The sequence below is a fragment of the Sorghum bicolor genome, chromosome 4 (assembly GCF_000003195.3).
Source record: "Sorghum bicolor cultivar BTx623 chromosome 4, Sorghum_bicolor_NCBIv3, whole genome shotgun sequence".
Classification (NCBI taxonomy): domain Eukaryota; kingdom Viridiplantae; phylum Streptophyta; class Magnoliopsida; order Poales; family Poaceae; genus Sorghum; species Sorghum bicolor.
This window is the reverse complement of record NC_012873.2, coordinates 35,090,756-35,100,876: the sequence shown is the minus strand read 5'-3', so window position 1 is coordinate 35,100,876 and position 10,121 is coordinate 35,090,756.

Genomic DNA, 10,121 nt, shown 5'->3' with positions numbered 1-10,121 from the left:
ATTTTTGGAGCACTTGGAATGCATGTTCATTAAATCACCTTAATATTTAAATAAATGAAAAAGGTGATGATAGAAATGAGTTTAGACCTTGCCATGATGTTTTCTAGTGTTTCTTAGTCATGTTCTATCTATTGGTGCAATTGGATTGTTCCTTTGATACATTCTTATTATGTGCAAAATATTATTTTTGGCTATTTTTGCCTTTCCTAGAGCATTTCTGTACAGCTGATAGCAAATGATTAAGAACTAATTTAAGATGATGTTTTATGGGAAACTTATCTACAACAAACTTGTAGCTAACTTACTGATCTACTTCATTTCCAAATTTCATGACATTTGGTCGAGTAGTTTCAAAGTTATGCATGTTGCAAGTAGCTGCTGCAAAGTGCTTGCTCTCTAGATTTTCCAGAGCAGCCAGCCAACTTTGTAGGATTTAGCATATTTCGATTGGGAATCTGGCTTGGATGTCTAAAAGTGAATTGTAGACAATTTGTTAAGCTTTCCAGAAAGTATTTACTTACTTGGTTTGGCCAACTGATGCTTAAGTTATGGCTGAAAATTATGACAGGTTGGTTTGTCTACTAAACCAGTGGCTGGGTAGGAGTAGCTAAGACTTGTTTAACTTGTCTATTTAGTCTCTCTACCAGAGGAGAAGTATGCATTTACTTGTTATTCCATGACTCACTTATTCTTAGAAGTTTATGCTCATGTATACCTTGTTTTATGTCCCCTTTGGCTCCTCATCTCGGCATCATGTATCATATGTGCATTCTCTATATTCATCTTCTTGTCATGCATCCATAGGTGTACCCAAGGGCGTGACGGTGCTGGAGTTCGAGCTGCCGGAGTCGGAAGGACAGCAAGGGGAGCTACCTCAAGGAGCTGAGGAGGAGGAGGACTTGCCAGAGTGTCCCGACCATCGTCCATCCACTTACGTTGAAGGCAAGCCCCGGAGCATTATAAGCCTCCTATTATTTTATTAATTGTGTTCAGCTATCAATTGACTATGGTTATATATATTGTTGCATTAAGTGGTAGGCGTTGATATGACACCTTTGCTGCATAATGACTACCTTGTCCACCTCATACCTCACTAAAGTAGGTCCAGGATCGAAATAATGCTTAGTCATGCTTAGCTCGGTAGAAGCCGGGTGATTTCCTGTCACCTGCGAGAGTTAGGTGGATGATGATCACGGTTGGCTATATTTGCTATCGTGGAATGAACCATAAGCTAATAATGAACTTGAGACCGGGCGGGATGACGATAGTGCAGCAACAAGGCATGGAGGTCTTGGGTGTGAATCTATCCCCGTCTGTGTCGTTTAAGGACCGAATCGCTGTACGTCCCCGTGTCATATTGAACGCATGCCTATCACTTAGTTGGCCAGATAAGTCGTTCTGACCGCGAAGCCTACGAGTGCAACTCCGGCCGGATACACCGATCTGGTTAAAGTGCGCACCCCGGTTGGTAGTAAGGATGTGCGGGGAGTCAATGGCGTAAGACCGAGGTGTCAGGTTAGAGTCCTGACCCTGGCAGATTGGCGGTCCCTGGGGGTGCGGCGCCGTACAGACCCGCGAATTGGTCCGGAGTTGTGCTAAAGGTGATCCGAGCTGCCGTCATGAAGTATGCTTGGGTGAGTGTTAGGAATACCCCTCCAGCTCGATAGGAATCGATTCGAATCGCCGTCTCTCCCGGATAGTGAGAACTTGACTTGGGCAGCGGCAACATAGAATTCACTAAATAAACTTAATGGTTATGATGAGAATGATGATGGCTATGTGAAAATCTGGATATGGTTATTATTGTAATGCTTAAATACACAAGTGTATGCTTAGACTAGGTGCTAATCTAGTGGATAGTTGCTAAGTAAAGAACTTGCTGTGGACATATGATAAAAGAGTTACTTACAACAAAGGCTTTTATGCAAAAGGTGAGTCAAACCAGTCCACAAAGATCAGCCTTGCATACTCCTTGGTGTCACTTTATTTCTGGTTTATGACGGGTAAGTCTAGCTGAGTACATTCTCGTACTCAGGGTTTTATTTACCCCTGTTGCAGATGATGTCGTTTACCACGGCTACTGTGCTAAGTGCCATCCCCCGGCTGCGGATGATGAGTAGATCATGGGCGTGATCACCTCCTTTATCTTCAGTTGTGCTTTTGTTGGAACTTGACCATGGAACTGGCATGTATTATAAACTGAGTTGGGGTTGTTTCAAAACTACTTTGTTTCCGCTACTGCTATGGTTTGTAATAACCACTTTAAACTCTAATGTGTTGTAAAACTATGTTTTGTGATGAATGTTGTAATCTATGATGGTGATGCTTGATCAAGTACGATCTTGGTTGTATGATTGGTTGAATCGAGGTCTTTTGAGATTTCGTCGGACTACCGGGTTTATATGGGTTCAAGTCCATTGGCTTGACTGCTTTTGTGGTCGCTAATTCACTTGAATTCTTATAAATTGGACGGTTCTGTTACAGCTGGTATCAGAGCAAGATTAAGCATTTAACCATCATAGATGTATTTGAAACAAATGAATTGGTTTTCCCAAGCTAATTTGGCAAAATTAGGCTATATGTAGGGCTGTTTCAAAAATGTTTTTGATAACTTATACCATGCCAGTGGTCATACCCTTTATGCCTATATAAGGACCTCCAGGTGGCTTAATATTACTAACATGGGGGTTTTTTCTTTCGTCGTCCATATGACGTGTAATTATATGGATACCTCTTAATTAAGTGGTAATGAATGGATCACATACCTCTACGCCATGGTAAGCTTGTTTGTTTTCTTTTGTCGTCCATACGGCGTGAAATTGTATGGATGCCACTTGCTTGAGTGGTAATGTATGGATCGATATGCCTCTACGCTACGGTAAGTGTGAGCTGTGAGAGCATGACCATCCAACCGTCGGTCTAGGGGAGTGTTAGTTGTGGTTACCGGAATATTTACATGTTTTACACATGTATATATGAAGGTACTTAATTGTGGGTAGTAGGTGCAGCCATGTATACATATTTGATGTATATGTGGGTGTATCCCAAATGGGTAGTGTGCTGCGATATATGTTTGGGAATATATATCGGAGTACCTAGCTTGATTGCTAATGATTGGATTTACATTCCTGCACATATACTATTGTGGGGTTGGGCTGAAATGAAGTTTTCTGCAGGTACACTAACAACGAAACGTGTAGACCGTGTAGTTGCGTATAAGAGTGAACATATGTATGCCACCGACTATACCGTTAGAACTTTCTTCTAGGAATGGGAAGGACGTATGGAACGTGCATGCATCATGAATCATTCATACATTCTTATGCACTACTTGGGTATTAAATTCTGAAAATATATCTATTTACCTTACCTTGTAATTAATCTTCCTTACTTAAATGTGGCCTTTCTACAGATGGCAGCCCCGCATGCAAGTGAGACTTTCCTGGACATGTTTGGCACTCCTACCTTGTTGTGGAGGGTGCTAAGTTCAGTTGGATATGAAGAACCACCTAAGTACACTTGGACCGAGTCTGAGCATGCAGGAGCATTACCTTGGGTAGATGTCCAAATCACCGTTCCCCCTTGTCCAAATAACCCACAGTGGCTAGGTTGGATAGTTGAGTGTGATGGCTAAACTCTTTGGGAGGGTGCCCAAGTAGCAGCCCTAGAGGTTTTGCTAGAAATATGCCAAGATTATGGTGATGAACTAGTGAATGGCCCAGCGGGATCCATTCCCAGAGTGAGTGTGACTAACACATTTGTGTCTCAGATAGGTAATGAGTCCTTAGAGATGAGAGAAATCTTGCTAGGATATAGCTCTAGCCCTGCCATGAGTGCCATGCTAGCGGTACTTAAGCTGCACTATGTACGCCAGGACACCTACATAGACGCTATGCTAGCGCTCCAGCAAGCACAAGTTGGGCAGCGCAAATTGCGCAAGCATCGCAAGGCTTTTATGAATGCACAAGCTGAAATCCAGAACTATCACACCGCTTTGCAAGCCCGCCGCAACCAAGTTGAAAACGCAGTTAGAGAGCGCAATGAAGCACAAGCCCACATGATGCAAATGACTAGAGAGAGATGAGGCTATGCGCTTAGCTGAAAATAGAGAAGCTGCTAGAGTTAGAGCCTTGTTCCATGCTGAAATGAGAGAGGAAGAGCTGATTACTAGGATTGCTGAGCTGCAGTTAGATGTCCATCGCTTAAATAATATCATAAATCCTAGTGAGGAAGATCAGGATGATGGCATCATCTCTAATGGAGAATCTGAGGAAGATATGTAGCCTAGCAATAAATCTATGATCATGTATCAGTTTCCATCTCTTTATGTAATGGACATGTAATCTGAAATTTAGTTGAGACTCTATGTATTTGGCCATGGTGCCCCTCCTGTAAAACTTAAGTGGTGGCAGTGACTCTGTGTAACCCTATGCACTCAATTGTGATGCTCCATGTTTATGTTGAGCTTAAATAAATTTCTACAGTGACTTTAATCCTTGTGAAGTGTGACTGTGAATGATCGCGAGAATAACCAAGTGTTGTCGATGATATTCTCTTGTTGTACATGGATTATTGCGCCTTAATTTATGTGAATTTACTTCATTAAATTCCGTATGGCAGCAATTGAAGTTCATGGCAATTATATCTGTTGTCCTAAACGGTCACATGGTATGCCTTGTGCAGATGGCTCGAAATACTCGCTCTGGTCACAACGAGGTGCCACCGCCACCACCTCCTCCCCCGCCTACACCTACTGAGCTATTGGCAGCTCTTGTTGAGGGCTAGCGAATGCTCAATGAGGCAATGCAAACTATGGCGCAGCAGAACCGGGGTGGTCGCCATGCCCGCCAAGGCGGAGAGGCAAATCAGTACAGCAGTTTCAAGGATTTCCAAGACACAAAGCCGCCGCTTTTCAAGGAGGCGGTCGAACCTCTAGAAGCTGATGAATGGCTCAACACTCTCGAGCAGAAGTTCCGCTTGCTGAGGGTGACCGAAGAGCTAAAGGCGAAATATGCAGCCCACCAGTTGGAGGGCAAAGCAGGTGTCTGCTGGAGCCATTACAGGACCAGCTTGCCTGCCAATGCTGTTGTAACCTGGGATCAGTTCACAACTGCTTTCTGGAATACTTACATTCCTCAAGGCTTAATGACTATCAAGCACACTTCGTTCATGAACCTGACGCAAGGCACTAAAAGCTTGACTGAGTATCTTCATGCTTTTAATAATTTGTCTCGCTATGCTCCTAAGATGGTTGACACCGAAGCCAAGAAGCTCGCTAGTTTCAAGAGAGGGTTGGGACCCAAGTTGTCCAAAAACATGGCTGGTAAGAAGAGTACCACCTTTAATGAGTTTGTAAGCGATGCGTTGACGCAAGAGAACTCCAATGCTGTGTATGCCGCGTCCAAGAACCGCAAGAGGGCCTATGAGGCAGGTGCTTCACAATCCAAGGCTCCAGTGGCAAGCAAACCGGCCTATCGCCCACCCAATGCTGTGACAAGGTACAGGCCGCCGCAGAAAAAGTCAAATGTGAAGACGGGAGTGTGCAAGTCCTTCACAGTTGCTCTTCCAAGAGGTGCCACGGGTCAAGGAGGTCCCAAGACTCCTCCTGATAACCTTCCCTGCTTCAATTGTAAGCAAGTTGGTCACTGGGCGAGAGATTGCCCTTATCCTAAGAGAAATTCTACTACTGGAGGCAATAACCGTATGGGTCGTGTGCACTACACCACTGTTGAAGAAATCCCTAGGGTGAAGCAGCCACCGCTGGTATGTTCCTTGTAAATTAACACCCTGCAGTTGTCTTGTTTGATTCTGGAGCTTTCCATTCATTTATGAGTCAAGCATTCGCATCTAAGCATGGGCAACATGTCATTGACCTTGATAGTGGAAAATTTTGCATTAGTGCTGCTGGTAATCAAATTGCGACGAATCAAGTAGTGAGGGATGTACATATTGCCATAGAAGGGCGTAATTATGCAGCAGATTTAGTCATACTGCCAAGCCTAGGGATAGATGTTATTCTGGGAATGAATTGGATGAGCAGGCATGGGGTGTTAATAGATACCTCCACGAGAGTAGTCATGTTGCGGGAGCCTGATAGCAAAGAAGCCTTCTTAGTCCAACTTGCCAAGAGCGATGACATTCGTCACACTACTAATGCTATCAGACCACTCACTGTGGCAGAGATTCCGGTAGTGTGTGAGTTTCCAGATTTATTTCCTAAGGATCTGCCTGGGTTGCCACCGGACAGGGACATTGAGTTTAAAATTGATCTAATTCCGGGTACCACACCTATCTCTAGAAGGCCATATCGAATGCCACCCAATGAATTGGCAGAGTTGAAAAAGCAATTGCAAGAACTCTTAGAGAAGGATCTTATTCGGCCTAGCTCTTCTCCATGGGGTTGTCCGGCTCTCTTTGTCAAAAAGAAGGACAAGTCTCTACGTATGTGTGTAGACTATCGTCCACTGAATGCCGTGACCATTAAAAACAAGTATCCACTGCCTCGCATTGATATCTTGTTTTATCAATTAGCCAAGGCCAAAGTATTCTCCAAAATTGATCTGAGATCTGGGTATCATCAAATCAAGATCCGACCTGAAGACGTTCCTAAAACAGATTTCTCTACCAGGTATGGGTTGTATGAGTATTTAGTCATGTCCTTTGGTCTAACTAATGCCACTGCTCATTTCATGTACCTGATGAATTCGGTGTTCATGCCTGAACTGGATAAGTTTGTGGTGGTGTTCATCGATGATATTTAGGTGTATTCTGAAAATGCACAAGAACATGAGAAGCACCTTCGGATTGTACTCACTAGATTGCGAGAACATCAGCTCTATGCCAAGTTCAGCAAGTGTGAGATTTGGCTGAAGAAAGTGCCTTTCTTAGGCCATATTTTATCCGAAGAGGGTATTTCTGTTGACCCGTCAAAGGTGCAGGAGGTTCTAGACTGGAAGGCCCCGACTTCAGTGCACGAAGTCCGGAGTTTTCTCGGTCTAGCTGGATATTATCGGCGCTTTATTCCAAACTTTTCCAAAATAGCTAAGCCTATGACCAAGCTACTGCAAAAAGCTGTGAAGTTTGTGTTGTCCGAGTGTGAAGTTGCTTTCACCACTTTACGCCATTTGCTGACCACCGTTCCTGTTCTGGCACAGCCTGACATTGAAAAGCCATTTGATGTCTTTTGTGATGCATCTGGCACTGGCCTAGGTTGCGTGCTTATGCAAGAAGGCCGAGTTATTGCCTATGCTTCTCGGCAGCTGAGGAAACATGATGCCAACTACCCTACTCATGATCTAGAGTTAGCAGCAGTTGTACATGCATTGAAACTCTAGAGACATTATCTGTTAGGTAATCTTTGTCACATTTACACTGACCATAAAAGCCTCAAATAAGAAGATGGTTGGAGTTGATAAAAGACTACAATTTAGAATTGCACTATCATCCAGGCAAAGCCAATGTTGTAGCTGATGCTCTCAGTCGGAAACAACATGTTAGACCTCTCCTAGAGGAAGGCTTCAATTTATTGCATCCTGTGGTCCTGCACAACATCATAGTCAGTTGCTCATTAGAAAGTCAAATCATAGAGCTCCAAAAATCTGATCTGGGTATTTTTCATATAAAAAGAAAAATGCAAGAGCAAGACACCAAACATTTCAAGGTAGATGAGAAAGGTGTATTGTGGTTTGACGATCGACTTGTTGTACCCAAAGACCGAGACCTACGCAACAAGATCTTAGAAGAAGCTCATTCTTCCAAGTTGTCCATTCATCCGGGTAGTAGCAAAATGTACCAAGACTTGAGACCTCGTTTCTGGTGGACCAAAATGAAGAAAGAGATAGCAGCTTATGTTGCTTATGTTGCTACCTCAATTCTCATATGTGGCACTTCCAAAAACACATAGTTTCCCACTTCAAAACCAATTCTCTTCTGAGGTGTCAGCATAACCCTTATGTAGAGACTGTGCCACCCTCAGATTATCTCTGACCACTCTCATTTGCTGTTCTGCATCACTTAGAATCTCTAGCCCAACACTTGTGTTCTCCCGTTTGATTTCAAATCAACAGGGTTCTACACTTACATACATACCAGGCTTCAAATGGTGCCATCTGGAGACTTTTCTGGTAGTTGTTGTTGTATGAAAACTCTGCATTCGGTAAACTCTTATCCCAACTTGTACCATACTATAATGCACAAGCTCACAACATATCTTCTAAGTAATCTTTTCAGTTCCTTCCCAAATGAGTACTTAGTAGAGCTCATTTGACAATGCTAGCGACATCGCTCTAGCTCAACACTCAACTCCTCAAACCTTGGTGTTATTTGAACTCCTCTAGCACACTTTTTATGATTTGAGCATTCTCAAAGGCTTTTTCTCCTTCCAGTGATATCACTTTTCCCAGTCATAACTCTTGACTCACTCAAATCCATCAATGATGTGTCTAGCTCAAATCCATTTTCCTAAAGATGCCCTTTAGATACTTACATTCTACACAGATATCACTCCTTAGACCCAAGAAGGCAGTATCTCCATGCTCCACTATGGATACCTCCACATGATGTGTTAGGTGGTCCAACTCACTTAGTCAACTTATGCACAAGCCACTACTTTTCTTGTGTAGAGTACATGTAAGGTCTTGATAGAAGAACTCTGTTTGCCAATCTTTATAACACCTTCAGTAAACCACTGATAGAATCTTATCATTCCAGGTCAATCTCTTAGTCACTCTTATGCCAAGTTCACATTGTCTCCAGCAATCCTATGATAGTTTCTTGCCATATCTATAAAACTCTAAGTCTCATTCACTTTCCTTTGGTGGTTTCCAACTCTTACATCCTTAACTTTCTTAAGTTCATAATTAAAGATGACATCTCCTAGATGAGAACTTCCATCAACTAGAACATACTGGTCATGCTCCCTTTAGCAATAAAGCCTTTTGAATCTTAGTAGAATCAATAGTAGATGTAGCATATCCACTTCCTAAGTTGTCAAGTGACCAATTTCACTAACTTGAGCCAGAATAGATGATTATAATCATGGGATATTTCCAAAGGAAACTTCTTACTTCATGGTAAATTGAAAGGGCATTAATCTATCATATCAAGGTACTACCCCCCTTAAGATGAGATAGGTCAGGGGACAGTATAGACTGGCTCTCATATTCCGTCTTAGATGCTACACATCACATAGTCTTTTAAATTCACTGTACCAAGTCTCGTGATCTGGAGTTGTTTTCATCACTAAGTTCCAACTATTGGTACCTCTATCTTTATTGAATTGCTTCGCTCTCACATCCCATGTATAACTTGGTAGACTTTGGTGTCACCTGATTCTCATAAGCACCACTTCCAAGCTATGAGTACCAGCAATGACGTATATCTCCATCCATATTAGCACACTTCAATGGATCTATTTCTTGCATCAAAAACCAAATTTACCAAACACTTGAGGTCCTTGTCGATGATCCAGTGTTAACCAATACTTCTCCTTGTAACTCCTTTGATAAGACTACCCCCCTTAGAAAAGGTAAACTAGGGCTTAAATGGGTAGTTTGGTCCATCTTTCAAGTGAGTTTCAGATCTTCTAATACCGAAGAGAATCTCATGTGCACTGATATGTACCAGAAATCTGAAATTCCTCACGATACGAAGACACCAGCGTAGCAAAATAGGCATAACTCCTTTTCTCTCAATCCAATAAGATCTTAGTTTATACCATTAGAAACCTTATCAAATTCCCTACAACTTTCACATAGAAGGCTTCCTTAGTTTCTGTCATTAAACCTAGGTAAACAGCCCATCATGATATCCATCCCGACAATGTCTCAGCATCGATATAGCAAATTACAAAAGTCATATCTCGAGCTACTTAGATCATACGGGGACGAGTCTTATATGATTGAAAAGCTTATGAAGTCCTCCACAACTTTTGTATATCCCACTTTTCCAGATTCTGATGTTAACTTGGCTGAAAAGTAGGAGTTAACTAGAACTGTCCAGATTTTGAAACTGTGCATAAACTTCAACTTGTAGATGTCATAACTCAAGTTCTATTAATCCGATAAAGTTGCAGCTTACATCGTTGGAAATCTTATCAAAAGACCTAAAACTTTATTGTAGAA